This window comes from Hylobates moloch, unplaced genomic scaffold (genome assembly GCF_009828535.3).
Source record: "Hylobates moloch isolate HMO894 unplaced genomic scaffold, HMol_V3 SCAFFOLD_17, whole genome shotgun sequence".
Classification (NCBI taxonomy): Eukaryota; Metazoa; Chordata; class Mammalia; order Primates; family Hylobatidae; genus Hylobates; species Hylobates moloch.
In genome coordinates this window covers 60,189,616-60,204,999 of record NW_026652292.1, presented here as the reverse complement: position 1 = coordinate 60,204,999, position 15,384 = coordinate 60,189,616, and the positions used below count along the sequence as shown (strand labels likewise).

At 46.5% G+C, this 15,384-nt stretch overlaps 1 pseudogene; it reads left to right on the top strand.

Moving 5' to 3' along the window:
• Positions 1 to 14,513, top strand: part of LOC116456764 (S-phase kinase-associated protein 1-like) — a 54,311-nt pseudogene extending 39,798 nt beyond the window's left edge.
• Positions 14,514 to 15,384: the final 871 nt, after the last annotated feature.

Genomic DNA, 15,384 nt, shown 5'->3' with positions numbered 1-15,384 from the left:
TCAGGGAACAGAGAACTTGGAAAAGCCAGGCACGGTGGCACACACCTGTAATCCCAGCACTTTAGGAGGCTGAGGCGGGTGGATCACTTGAGGTCAGGAGTTTGAGACCAGCCTGGCCAACACGGCAAAACCCTGTCTCTACTAAAAATACAAAAGTTAGCCAGACGTGGTGGCACAAACCTGTAATCCCAGCTACTGGGGAGGCTGAGGCAGCAAGAATTGCTTGAACCCGGAAGGCGGAGGTTGCAGTGAGCTGAGATTGCACCATTGCACTCCAGCCTAGGGGTCAGAGTGAGACTGCATCTCAAAAAAAAAAAAAAAAAAAAAAAAAAGAAAAAGAAAAAAGAAAAAAAACTTGGAGATTATCTTGGGAAAAGGTCCGTTCAGGTGTGGTTATTTCTTCTTGGTCTAACAGGGAGGGGAAAGAAAACACAATAGTTTTTTTGGCGGGTCTAGATTTCAGTCAGATAAAGGAACTTCAGTGTTAACCTGTGCTTTGGGAGGGATGGCTGGGGACGGGCAAGGTCAGAGAGGCCTTGAGGTTTCTTCAGTTTACCACGTCGAAGTGCCATATACCGGTTTCTGTGCTCCAGCAAACTCAAATGATGACACTAGGTCCTGGTTTCTGTCCACCTCTCAGCAATGTTATCTTCCATATTGCCTTCATTCTTGGTCAAAACTGTGGTGGCTCCATGGCCTGGGGTAGTGGCTCATGCCTATAATCCCAGCACTTTGGGAGGCCAAGGCTGGAGGATCACTTGAGGTCAGGAGTTTGAGGTCAGCCAGGCCAATATGGTGAAACCCCATCTCTACTAAAAATACAAAGAATTATCTGGGCATGGTGGTGCATGCCTGTAATCCCAGCTACTTGGGAGACTGAGGTGGGAGGATGGCTTGAACCTGGGAGGCGGAGGTTGCAATGAGCAGAGATTGTGCCGCTGCACTCCAGCCTGGGTGACAGAGCGAGACTGTCTCAAAAAAAAAAAAAAAAAAAAATTAGCTGGGCGTGGTGGCTTGCCTGTAGTCCAGCTACTTGGGAGGCAGAAGTGGGAGGATCACTTGAGCCAGGGAGGTTGAGCAGTGGAGTCTGTGGTGAGCTGTGAACACGCCACAGCACCACACTCCAGCTTGGGTGACAGAGCCAGACCGTGTCTCCAAGAAAGCAACAAAAAGAAAATCACTTTATTGACTCCTGCAACTGTAGGCTCACATCCTCCCCAAGTTCAAGTACATCAGGGAAAAGCACTTGATATTCCAATAAAAGTTTCGTTGTATTGCACTGGCTCTGACTGCATGAAATGCCTGCCTGTGAACCAGTGATTTGGCCAGGGACATGGTAAGTCTTGCTGGCAGTCAGCGTCCTATATCACCTCTGAAGTTAAGGGCAGTGGTGCCACCATCCAAAATGTATGGACTACGAGTGGCAGAGGGGTGTTTCCCCAGAAGCAAATCCGGGTGCTGTTACCCAAAGAAAAGGAAACCAAACAAGCCATGTCCAGTTATTATTTTATTTGTTTGTTTATTTATTTATTTATTTATTTATTTTTTGAGATGGAGTTTCGCTCTTGTTGCCCAGGATGGAGTGCAATGGCATGATCTCGGTTCACTGCAACCTCTGCCTCCCAGGTTCAAGTGATTCTCCTGCCTCAGCCTCCCAAGTAACTGGGATTATAAATGCCCACCACCACGCCTGGCTAATTTTTTTTAATTTTTATTTTTAGTAGAGACAGAGTTTTACCATGTTGGCCAGGCTGGTCTGGAACTCCTGAACTCAGGTGATCCACCCACCATGGCCTCCCGAAGTGCTGAGATTACAGGCATGAGCCAGCGTACCCAGCCCAGTTATTATTTTAATTTCCCATTTAGATATAAGGGAATCAAAGCTCAGAGAGAGGAAACTGTTTGTCCAAGGTCATTCACTTAGAAAGAGGCAGAACTGGGCCGGGTGCAGTGGCTTACGCCTGTAATCCCAACACACTGGGAGGCCAAGGTGGGTGGATGACCTGAGTTCAGGAGTTCCAGACCAGCGTGGCCAACACTGCGAAACCCCATCTCTCCTAAAAATACAAAAATTAGCCGGGTGTGGTGGTGCATGCCTGTAATCCCAGCTGTTCGGGAAGGTGAGGCAGGAGAATTGCTTGAACCCAGGAGGTGGAGGTTGCAGTGAGCTGAGATCGCACCACTGCACTCCAGTGCGGGCAACACAACGACACTCCGTCTCAAAAAAAAAAAAAAAAAAAAAAAAATTCCAAAAAACAAAACAAAGAAAGAGGCAGAACTGGGATTTATGCATGTTTGTCTGCAAAGCCATTCTTTTATCCTTCTTCCCACAGTGTCCAGGGAAGTTCTGCCAACTGGAACTGAACCATAGCAAGTGCATCTCCACTTTCCATGATTCAGTAGCTTTGAGTGACAAAGTAACTAATCTCCAGCCCTGGTTATTGAGAAACTCCTGAATTGTTTGCACTGAGCTGCCGGTTTCATCCAGAATTCCTGGCAAGGTGTTAGAACGGCTCCATGATTGGTCAGTGAGATCATCACCATCTTCCCAGAACTCAGGCGCAAGCTGTTGGGATGGGAAGCCAGTCACTCACTTTATTTTCATTTCCTGAAAGTGATCTGGTACCGTTTGTCATGGGTCTTTGTCTTAAGAAGCCTCAACCGTAAGCGTAGAGACTGAGGACACCACAGTGGACACTGATGCTCCAGGGATGAGGCGTGCCCAGCTAGTGCAGTTTTAAGACAGAAATGTGAATGCCTTGGTCACCATGGGCACCGGTCATTATTGTTACTCTGCAAGGCATTTCATGTATTTCTCTTATCTGTCTGTCCTGAAGACATTTGAAATGCCATCCCCAGTTAGAGTTCAGAAAGTTAAACTACGTCCTTCATCAATAGCAGAATAAACTGCGATATAACCATGCAGATAATATGTTCATGCATGGAATACCATGCAACTGATTAAAATAATAAACTGACTGAGCATGGTGGCTCACACCTATAATCTCAGCACTTTGGGAGGCCTAGGCAGGAAGATCCTTTGAGCCCAGGAGTTTGAGACTAACCTGGGCAAAATGGCAGAACTCCACCTCTCCAAAAAAAAAAAAAAAAAATTAGCCAGCCACGGCTGTAGGGCTGTAGTTCCAGCTATTCGGGAGGTAGGCTTGAGCCAAGGAAGGTGCTGCAATTCAGTTGTAATTGAGTCACTGCTTTCCAGCCTGAGCGATAAACTGAGGACTGGGCTTGGTAGCTCACGCCTATAATCCTAGCACTCTGGGAAGCTGAGGCTTCTCTTGAGCCTAGGAGTTCAAGACCAGCCTGGGCATCATAGTAAGACCCTGCTTTTTGGGGTTTTTTTTTTTTTTTTTTTTGAGACAGAGTTTCGCTCTTGTTGCCCAGGCTGGAGTGCAATGGTGTGATCTCGGCTCACTACAACCTCCACGTCCTGGGTTCAAGTGATTCTCCTGCCTCAGCCTCCCTAGTAGCTGGGATTACAGGTGCTCACCACCACACCTAGCTAATTTTTTGTATTTTTAGTAGATACAGGGTTTCACTATGTTGGCCAGGCTGGTCTCAAACTCCTGACCCCAGGCGATCCACCCGCCTCAGCCTCCCAATGTTCTGGGATTATAAGCATGAGCCGCTGTGCCTGGCTAGGACCCTGGTTTTATAATAAATAAAAAAATAAGCCAGGCGTGGTGTCACATGCCTGTGCTCCCAGCTACTCAGGAGACTGATGCAGGAGAATCGCTTGAGCCCAAGGAGGTTGAGGCTGCAGTGAGCTATGATCATCCCACTGCACTGCATGCCAGCTGTGTGACAGAGCAAGATTCTGTCCCTTAAAAAAAAAAAAAAAAGAATAAACTGGGATGACCGTATATCAGTATTGGTAAATCTCTAAAACATAATGTTGAGGAAAAAAAGCAAGTTGTAGAAGGAGGCACACAAAGTCAGGGATATATGGGCTACATAAGAGGTAAAAATGTAAACACATACACAGGCACTTCAAGATGATAGGTCCTTGAAGTAAAAGGTAGGGGTTTTAAGTGGTAAAGAGGAAACAGAGCCATCAATTTTATTTCCTTCCTTTTTTTTTTTTTTTTTTTTTGAGATGGAGTCTGGCTCTGTCACCCAGACCGAAGTGCAGTGGTGAGATCTCGGCTCACTGCAACCTCCACCTCCTGGGTGCAAGTGATTCTCCTGCCTCAGCCTACCCAGTAGCTGGGATTACAGGCACCCACCACAATGTCCGACTGATTTTTGTATTTTTAGTACAGACAGTATTTCACCACGTTGGCCAGGATGGTCTTGAACTCCTGACCTTAGGTGATTCGCCTGCCTCGGCCTCCCAAAGTGCTGGGGTTACAGGCATGAGCCATCGTGCATGGTCATTTTTTGTTATTTATTTATTTATTTTTGAGACAGAGTCTCACTCTGTAGTGCAGGCTGGAGTGCAGTGGCCCAGTCTCGGCTCACTGCAAGCTCCGCCTCCTAGCTTCAAATGACTCTTGTGCCTCAGGCTTTCAAATAGCTGGGATTACAGGCGGTGCCACCATGCCAGCCTAATTTTTGTATTTTTAGTAGAGTTGGGGGCTTTGCCATGTTGGCCAGGCTGTCTCCAACTCCTGACCTCAAGTGATCTGCCCACTTCAGCCTCCCAAATTGCTGGGATAACAGGTGTGAGCCACCTCGCCCAACCTCAATTTTATTTTTGAAACTTGGTGGTGGATACAAAGATGTTTGTCATGCTATTCTCTATGTTTTTTGTTTAAATAAAGTATTTGGCAATGAAATCTCCTCCCCGCCGCAGTCCTGGTCAAGTTTTCATCTCAGTGCTGTACTGGTCAGGAGTCAGTGACAGACATAATTGACTCTGGCTGGCTAGCTAGTTTAGGCTGAAGGAGAATTAATATTGATTACAGAATCGATCAGGAGGCTGAAAGTACCACTCTGAGCTTTAGAAGGGGGAGCATATGCCGGACACGGTGGCTCACGGCTATAATTCCACCACTTTGGGAAGCCGAGGCAGGCAGATCACCTGAGGTCAGGTGTTAAAGACCAGCCTGGTCAACGTGGCGAAACCCTGTCTTTACTAAAAATACAAAAAAATTAGCCGGGTGTGGTGGCACACACCTATAGTCCCAGGTACTTGGGAGGCTGGGGCACGAGAATTGCTTGAACCTGGGCGGTGGAGGTTGCAGTGAGCCGAGATCGTGCCACTGCACTCCAGCCTGGGGGACAGAGCGAGACTCTGTCTCAAAAAAAGAAAAAAAAAAGAAAGAAAGAAAAGAAAAGAAAAAAAAGAAGACCAGGCACAGTGGCTCACGCCTGTAATCCCACCCAAGCCGAGGCGGGTGGATCACGAGGTCAAGAGATGGAGACAATCCTGGCCAACATGGTGAAATCCCATCTCTACTAAAAATACAAAAATTATCTGGGTGTGGTAGTGTGAGCCTGTAATCCCAGCTACTAGGGAGGCTGAGGCAGCAGAATTGCTTGAAATGGGGAGGGGGCGCGGAGGTTGCAGTGAGCCGAGATTGCACCACTGCACTCCAACCTGGGTGGCTGAGCGAGACTCTATCCAGCCCCCACCACAAAAAAAAAAAAAAAAGAAGGAAGGAAAGAAAAAAGAAAAAAGAAAAAAAAAAGAAGTGGGAGGTCAGGCAGCAAGGAAATCATTGACTCTTATGTTACTGGCTGGCTTGGGAAGCCACCGTGGGAAAGCCAGACTCCACAGAAATGGCCCTTGCCACGAGAAACAGTGGAAGCAGCAGAAGGGTGGTCTTATCCTCATTGCTTCCTGATGGTTGATGGAATCTCATCAGCATGTGGAATCCTGGAGCTTGGGAACTGTGGTTCTTAACTTTCCAGCCTCTGCTGTGGAGGAAGACTCACCCTAGGAGAAGGCAGGAAATGTTGATCCATCCACTGTATGTACTTCTCACAGAAGCCATATTGTTCATCTCTTTTAGCTTCTATACACCCAATCTTCCAGCCCTGAACTTCCACCTTTGCCCCTACTCTGAACTGCTAACACCAGCCTTTGTAATAGATTGGGGTGGGCAGTTGGAGCAACTCTTAGTGAAAAATAATGCCATTCAGTAGGCACTATTATAAGATGGCATGTTTATGCATGTAGGACGCAGGCACAGAACTGGTATAAATGCATTAGATCTAGAAAGATATCTGAGGTCACAGTGGACCACAGCTAGCTAGATGGTCCAGGGGAAGGCAGTAGTGTTTAGTGGTAAAAGAGCTTGGCTCTGAGCTGGGCACAGTGGCTCACGCCTGTAATCTCAGCACTTTAGGAGGCTGAGGTGGGTGGATCACAAGGTCAGGAGTTCGAGACCAGCCTGGCCAGCATGGTGAAACCTCGTCTCTTCTAAAAACACAAAAAATTAGCCGGGCATGGTGGCGGGTGCCTGTAATCCCAGCTACTTGGGAGGCTGAGGCAGGAGAATTGCTTGAATCCGGGAGGCAGAGGTTGCAGTGAGCCGAGATAGCGCCGCTGCACTCCAGCCTGGGCAACAGAGCCAGACTCTGTCTCAAAAAAAACAAATACACACAACACACACACACACACACACACACACACACAAAGGGTTCGGGACAGACTATGCACCTGGTGAGGCCAAAGTAACCCTTAGGTGTTACTCCCAGGTGGATCAGGTAGAGAGAGAGGGTGGGGAACTAACAACAACTACCTGTTGAGTGAAATGCCAAACATGTGCTCCATGTGGCCAGGGGCTAGGGCAGAGCTTGGCTGAGCCCCCTGGAGGCAGGCAGCTGTGTTATCTAGCACCATGCAGTCCTACCTACTGTGTCCGGAATTTATTCCTTCCAGTGAGTTCTTGGTCTTGCTGACTTCGAGAATGAAGCCACGGACCTTCATGGTGAGTGTTACAGCTCTTAAAGATGGTGTGTCCGGAGTTTGTTCCTTCAGATGTTCAGATGTGTCTGGAGTTTCTTCCTTCCGGTGGGTTCATGGTCTCGCTGACTTCAGGAGTGAAGCTGCAGACCTTTGCAGTGAGTGTTACAGCTCTTAAAGGTGGTGTGTCCAGAGTTGTTTGTTCCTCCTGGTGGGTTCACGGTCTCGCTGACTTCAGGAATGAAGCCGCACACCCTCGCGGTGAGTGTTACAGCTCATAAAGGTAGTGCAGACTCAAAGACTGAGCAGCAGCAAGATTTATTGTGAAGAGCGAAAGAACAAAGCTTCCGCAGTGTGGAAGGGACCCGAGCGGGTTGCTGCTGCTGACTGGAGTGGCCAGCTTTTATTCCCTTATTTGGCCCTGCCCACATCCTGCTGATTGCTCCATTTTACAGAGCGCTGATTGGTGCGTTTACAATCCTTTAGTTAGACACAGAGTGCTGATTGGTGCGATTTTACAGAGTGCTGATTGGTGCGTTTACAATCCTTTAGCTAGACACAAAAGTTCTCCAAGTCCCCACCCGACCCAGAAGCCCAGCTGACTTCACCTCTCACTAGACAAGTGGTGACAAGTGAAAGGAATAAGAACCTGCAGCAAAAGTAGTTTTGATTTTTTTCACTTTTTAGAAAGCTCTCCCATGTGACAAGCAGCAGCAACCCACTCATGCTTCCTCAAATGGAAACAGAATCTATTGGAAGTCTATGGGTGCTCTGGCAATCAGTGGGTGCCCAAAGGTGCAGGTTGGGAAGATGGGTAGGAGCTGAAAAGGAGCCTTGGAGAGGAGTCCTGCAGGTGACAGCCAGCAGGGATACTGCGACCATGATCTCCCTGGGAGAGCTTCTCATCACCTCTTCATCTCCTGGGTAGTAGCATCTAAGTGACTGTACTTAGGCGTGCCGGGGCTCCTGGCTCCCAGGAGGTGAAAAGTACCACCAGGAGCTGTTCAATTCTAATCAGATATTTCTGCTTGGGGAAGGTTCTCAGCCTGTAGCCTCCTCTAAGTTACAAAGAGAACTTAGCAAGTGTTAGAAAAGTGTTAGAGACAGGCTGGTACCTAACCAGGACTTTCTTGGGTAGAAAATATACTCAGTGATAAAATGTCACATAAAATTAAGAAACTCTTTCAAATAAATGTGTATTTTATTAAATTCAATAGCGATAACACAGGGCTGGGCACCATGGCTCACGCCTGTAATCCCAGCACTTTGGGAGGCTGAAGTGGGCAGATTATAAGGTCAAGAGATCGAGACCATTCTGGCCAACATGGTGAAACCCCGTTTCTACTAAAAATACAAACATTACCTGGGCGTGGTGGCACGCATCTGTAGTCCCAGCTACTCCGGAGGCTGAGGCAGGAGAATTGCTTGAACCCGGGAGGTGGAGGCTGCAGTGAGCCGAGATCACACCACTGCACTCCAGCCTGGGCGACAGAGCAAGACTCTGTCTCCAAAAAAAAAAAAAAAAAAAAAAGTGATGACATAAACCCTGAAAAATAGCAGTAGATAGAAACACTAGAAGTATTCACTCAGCCTGCAGATAATGACTGCTTGGTGAATATATGCATGAGAGGATGAGAGGGGGAGTAGGAAGCAGGAGGATCTGAGCCCCCAGCGCTTATGATTTCCATACCCACTAGGCAAGACTGGTTACAGAGTTTGCAGAGCTCAGTGCTGATAGAAAATGTGAGCTCACTGTTAATAACTTATTAAGAATTTCGGGGCCGGGTGCGGTGGCTCAAGCCTGTAATCCCAGCACTTTGGGAGGCCGAGGCGGGCAGATCACGAGGTCAGGAGATCGAGACCATCCTGGCTAACACGGTGAAACCCCGTCTCTACTAAAAATACAAAAATTAGCTGGGCGTAGTGGCAGGCGCCTGTAGTCCCAGCCACTCGGGAGCCTGAGGCAGGAGAATGGCGTGAACCTGGGAGGGAGAGCTTGCAGTAGCCGAGATTGCGCCACTGCACTCCAGCCTGGGCGGCAGAGCCAGACTCCGTCTCAAAAAAACAACAAAAAAAAGAATTTCGGGCCAGGCGCGGTGGCTCATGCCATAATCCCAGCACTTTGGGAGGCCAAGGCGGGCGGATCACCTGAGTTCAGGAGTTCGAGACCAGCCTGACCAACATGGAGAAACCCCTTTTCTACTGAAAAAAAAAAAAAAAAAAAAAAAAGTTAACCGGGCGTGGTGGCACATGCCTGTAATCCCAGCTACTCGGGAGGCTGAGGCAGGAGAATCGCTTAAACCCGGGAGGCGGAGGTTGCGGTGAGCCAAGATCGCACCATTACACTCCAGCCCGGGCAACAAGAGCAAAACTCCGTCTCAAAAAAACAAAAAAAACAAAAAAAACAAAGAATTTCAGCCATGCATGGTGGCTCAGGCCGGGCGCGGTGGCTCATACCTATAATCCCAGCACTTTGGGAGGCCAAGGCAGGCGGATCACCCCAGGTCAGGAGTTTGAGACCAGCCTGGACAACAACATGGTGAAACCCCGTCTCTACTAAAAATAAAAAATTAGCCGGGTGTGGGGGCATGCACCTGTAGTCCCAGCTACTCAGGAGGCTGAGGCAGGAGAATTGCTTGAACCCTGGAGGCTGAGGTTGCAGTGAGTGGAGATTATGCCACTGCACTTCAGTTTAGGCAACAGAGTGAGACTCTGTCTCAAAAAAAAAAAAAAGTTAAAGAGTTAATTAAGACTGGGTACAGTGGCTCACTAAGTGCTGTAATCCCAGCACTTAGGGAGGCTGAGGCAGGAGGATTGCTTGAGTTTAGGAGTTTGTGAGCATCCTGGGCAACACAGCAAGACCTCATCTCTATTAAACAAACAAACAAATAAACAAACAAAAAAAGAGTTAATTCAGAGATGGGATCAACTTGGGCTGTTGATTGATTGGATTGGGTGGAGGTTGAGTGGGTATTAGAGTTGAAACAATAATTTTTGTTTTTGCAAAGTCGAAACGATATTCTAAGAAGACTAATTGGCTTCTGACTTTGGGCAGATATATGGACACAAGAAGAAAGGTAGCTTGGAGGGAAAGACTATGAATGTTATTAGTAATTTTGTAACTCAATAAAGATATTGGGAGAACTACATGTCACTAAATTTTTTTTTGTCTTGCAGAATCACCAATGATTTTTAGTATAAATATGGCAGAGTTGGAAACCTGGAAAATAGAACAAAATGAACGGATTGGTTATCCTACCGCTGAAGCAATCAAAACAGCACAACTTGGAAAGAGAAAATTTAGGGTTCACAATCGTTTTTAGTTCTGCAATTAAGCCAATCATTCTTACACAAATATGTTATTTAAAAATAAAAGCAATTTCCCTAGCTTTTATCAGTAGACTCATAACTTATTTATTTATACCTTTAATAGACTGTGATAGAAGAATTCAAGTACTTAAATTAAAAGATGTAGGGGGATGGCGGGGAAGGAGGATTCTTCTAAAGTTCAACTAAATCATTCAAATTAAAAAATGTCCTTAATGATTTAATTGGTTAGTAGTCACTCTGTGTATACAACATAAATCCTTGAAATGATTAACAGGAGGGAAAGATGGGTGGCAGCCCATAACAGTCTCCTTATTTAGAAAGCATTTGGGGGCAGGTTTTATAATGCAGTCTTAAAATAGCCGCTAACCAGATTCTGATTTCAGGAGCTGTAAGAATGTGGAAGCCTTAGCCACATCACCTGAGTGGTAATTAGCATTAAATGACTCGGCAACCATTTCTCATTTCACACTTTATAGGCCCCTTAGTTCCACCTCTGCAGTAATGGAGGGAAACTATTTAGGTATTCATATATGCGAGATCATACCAGGTACCCTTGTGGGGGAAATACTGCTTTGATAGAATTTAGCAAGCAGTGGGGCGGGCGGGGGGGGCGCGAGTGCAGTGGTGAACGCCTGCAATCCCAGCTACTCAGGAGGCTGAGGCAGGAGAATCACTGGAACCCGGGAGGCGGAGGTTGCAGTGAGCCGAGATCACGCCACTGCACACCAGCCTGGGCGACAGAGAAAGACTGTCTCAAAAACAACAACAAAAAAGAATCTAGCAAGGGAATTCTTGTCTGTTGAAACATACCAGTTTTCAAGGTACCCAGCACAGGTCTTAAAGCAAGGGCTTTTCTTCTCTTCCCAGCTGTGATGAGGACTCTGCCACCTTGAAGCCATGTGCTTGTCTTAGCTCAGGTTTGGGAGACAGACACAGGGAACTACAAGGACTGAGGTACCTGTTCTCAGAGCTGCCAGCCTTCTTTCTTTCTTTCTTTTTCTTTCTTTCTTTCTTTCTTCTTTCTTTGTTTTTCTTTCTTTCTTTCTTCTTTCTTTCTTTCTCTTTCTTTCTTTTTCTTTCTTTCTTTTTCTTTCTCTCTCTCTTTCTCTCTCTCTTTCTTTCTCTCTCTCTCTCTTGTTTTTTGAGATGGAGTGTCTCTCTGTCTCCCAGGCTGGAGTGCAATGGTGCGATCTCAGCTCACCGCAACCTCTGCCTCCCGGGTTCAGGCGATTCTCCTGCCTCAACCTCCCGAGTAGCTGGGATTCTAGGTGTGCATCACCACTCCCGGCTAGTTTTTGTATTTTTAGTAGAGACAAGGTTTCACCATGTTGGCCAGACTGGTCTCAAACTCCTGACCTCAGGTGATCCACTCACCTCGGCCTCTCAAAGTGCTAGAATTACAGGCTTGAGCCACCGTGCCTGGCCCAGCCTTCTTCTTTCATAGCTTCCTGCAGGAGGGAGCTACCACAGCAGTTGGCAGAGGGGGAGATCAGAGAGAGACTTTGCTACCAACCTGTTAAATGATGTGATCACATATTTTTCTTTTTCTTTAGAATTTTAAAAAATTGAAACAGGGTCTCCTTATGTTGCCCAGACTGGTCTTGAAGTCCTGGCCTCAAATGATCCTCCTGCCTCGGCCTCCCAAAGTGTTGGGATTACAGGCGTGAGCTATTGCACTCAGCCAATAACACACTTTTCATATAGGTAATGGCTCAGTAAATTTGGCTTTTGAGTCTTTTCACCTATAAGGCTGGGCAGCTGGGAGGATGAATGACATAACAGTCCTGATGATACAGGCTCTCTCTTCTCTCTGCGTTGGGGACTTTGGTTTTTGTCAGAGGCCAGCTGTCTCCTGGAGCACATGTTCACTGGGGCCAAAGAGTCTGCACTGTTCTAAGGGACTTCGTATGTGGAAATCGCATTACTGCCTCTTACGGGAACTCCTTTTGTTTGGAACCAGCCTAACAAGACTCCTCTCTGGGCAATAGTTGATGTAGAAGTGTTTCTTCTCTTGACAGCCCTGCTCTAGGGGTTGAAGAATGACCAAGTTGATTCGGGTTCTCAAAACTTAATCAAGCATCTTCCTAAATGGGATTATTCACATTCCTGCGGCATGTGAAGCAAAATTGGAATCTGCTTGAGTATTTTTGCTGGAAGCAGGTGGAAGTTTTATAACCAGCCTTTAGGGGAAAATGCCAGATATTCTGATGGACAAAGGAGGAACTTTGCTGAGAGAGTCGGCAGCTGGAGGGCATGCATGGGGGTCATAGATTTTACTTGGCAGCCAGGGTGGGACAGTTGCTGGCCTTGGAGGAATCATTGAGAGATTGCTTGTCACATGGCTTTGTGTCAAAGTGTCAGACCATGAAATGCCTCCACCCTAGGTAACTTCTGGATGACTGAGCACAGAGCACATCGGGGCTAAAACAGCTTCAAACCTTCCGTGAATTAGTGACAGTCATTGTTTGGTTATTAACTCTTGAGTGTGGGGGCCGAGCCCCTGACGGCTAAACCAGGGCAATAAAACCACCTTCTCCACTGGGAGCCCTTAACCCATTGCTGACTTATGTTCTGGGTCCTGCTTGGACAGCCTTTCAGATTGGCTACAGGATGTCTTGATCTAGGTACTGCAAAAAAACTTCCTTCTAGAAGCCAGGACTCTTAACTTTACTCAAATATCTCTTTGACAAAAGGATGTGGTTATTTTGTTTCCTTGTCTCCAGCTCAGGGAAGCTGTCAATAGCTCTCTGAGGCAAAGAGTCTTCCAGCTGAAAACAGTTACCTCTGGGATTCAGGAGGGTAAAAATGCAGGAAGTTCCCATAACTATGTACAACTTAATGTAGGCATAATAATTAAAAATAGGTTTTTTGTTTGTTTGTTTGTTTTTTGAGACAGAGTCTCGCTGTGTCACCCGGGCTGGAGTGCAATGGCACAGTCTCGGCTCTCTGCAACCTCTGCCTTCCTGGTTCCAGTGATTCTCCCACCTCAACCTCCCGAGTAGCTGGAATTACAGGCATGCGCCACCACGCCCGGCTAATTTCTTGTATTTTTGGTAGAGATGGTGTCTCACTATTTTGCCCAGGCTGGTCTCAAACGCCTGAGCTCAAGCAATCTGCCTATCTTGGCCTCCCCAAGTGCTGGGAGGCATTCCAAAGTGCTGGGAAGGTCATTCCTCCCAGGTCATCCCTCCCACAGCGCCTAGTCCTAAAATTTTTTTCAAAAAAGAAAAAAGTGGAGAAAGGAATGACTTTAAATGTTCTTCCTCAGATCACCCAATATAATTTATCTACCCTCCACCCAGGCACTGTCTACTATATCAATCTGATATATTTCCATATATAGTATAACACATTGCTATTTAAAATGATCCTGTTTGAGCAGATGCTGCGTTGCTGCAGAGGCCCCGTCGTCTGCCTTTCCTCTTTCTCCGCTGAGGCCGTCAAGCTCTCCTTAGCCTCTGGCTGGCTGTCTCCTTAAGACCCAACACCCATAATACCTTCAATTAAGTTGCTGAGTTCTGATGGAGAGCTATTTGAAGTTGATGTGGAAATTGCCAAACAATCTGTGACTCTCAAGATCATGTTGGAACGTCTGGGAATGGATGATGAAGGAGATAATGACCCAGTTCCTCTGCCAAATGTTAATGCAGCAATATTAAAAAGGTCATTCAGGCTGGGCACGGTGGCTCATGCCTGTAATCCCAGCACTTTGGGAGGCTGAGGCTGACGGATCACATGAGATCAGGAGTTCGAGACCAGCGTGGCCAAGATGGTGAAACCCCGTCTCTATTAAAAATACAAAAGTTAGCCAGGCATGGTGGCAGCATGCCTGTAGTCCCAGCTACCTGGGAGGCTGAGGCAGAAGGATCGCTTGAACCCAGGAGCCGGAGGTTGCAGTGAGCTGAGATCGTGCCATTGCATTCCAGCCTGGGCCACAGAGCAAGACTCCATCTCAAAAATAAATAAATAATAATAATTTTTTTTTAAAAGATAATTCAGTGGTGCACCAACCAAAAGGATACCCCTCCTCCTCCTGCAGAGGCTGATGAGAACGAAGAAAAGCGAACAGATGCTATCCCTGCTTGGGACCAAGAATTCCTGAAAATTGACCCAGGAACACTTTTTGAAGTCATTTTCGCTGCAAACTACTTAGACATCAAAGGATTGCTTGATGTTCCATGCAAGACTGTTGTTATTTGATCAAGGGAAGGCTCCTGAGGAGATTTGCACAAACAGTCTTCCGTTGATACCAAAACTGACTTTACTGGAGGAAGCCCAGATACCCAAAGAGAACCAGTGGTGTGAAGAGACTTGAAATGTCGTGCCTGACAACTGTCACACTGTAACGATTGTTTCAAATACTGGTTGCACTGCCCTGTTTATAATTGTCAATATCAGACAAACAGTAGACAAGCACAGCAGCGTATCAATTGTATTAGCAGAATATCGTCATCACTGCATGTGTAGTTTGAGTACAGATTCCAAACCTATGACTGAGTTTCCTCTAGTATGATCGAAAGTTTCTTTTCTCTTTGCTGTGAATAAAACTGAACAGTGGGTTCTCTATAAGTGACATTTTGAGCTTTCCTTCTTTTTTTTTTGTAAAGCAATGTCTGCCTAGTTTATTGTCTAGTTAACTTTAGTGACCTTTTGAAAGGTGGTATTGTAAATAAAACAACTTGCAAAAAATAAATAAAATAAAATAATCCTGTTTATTTAAGTGTTTCTTTGATTACGGTCTTTTCCCCATGTAAAATAAACTCCAGGTCGGGTGAGGTGGCTCACACCTGTAATCCCAGCACTTTGGGACTGAGGTGAGCGGATCACCTGAGGTCAGGAGTTCAAGACCAGCCTGGCTAACATGGTGAAACCTTGTCTCTACAAAAATACAAAAATTAGCTGAGCATGATGGCGGGTACCTGTAATCCCAGCTACTTGGGAGACTGAGGCGGAAGAATTGCCTGAACCCAGGAGGTGGAGGTTGCAGTGAGCAGAGATTGCTCCATTATACTCCAGCCTGGGTGACAGAGCAAGACTCTGTCTCAAATAAATAAATAATAAACTCCAGAAATCTCATTTGTCTTTTTTTGGGGGGCAGGGTCTTACTATGTTGCCCAGGCTAGTCTCAAACTCTCAAGCTCAAACAATCCTCCTGCCTCAGTCTCCCAAGTAGCTGGGACTATAGG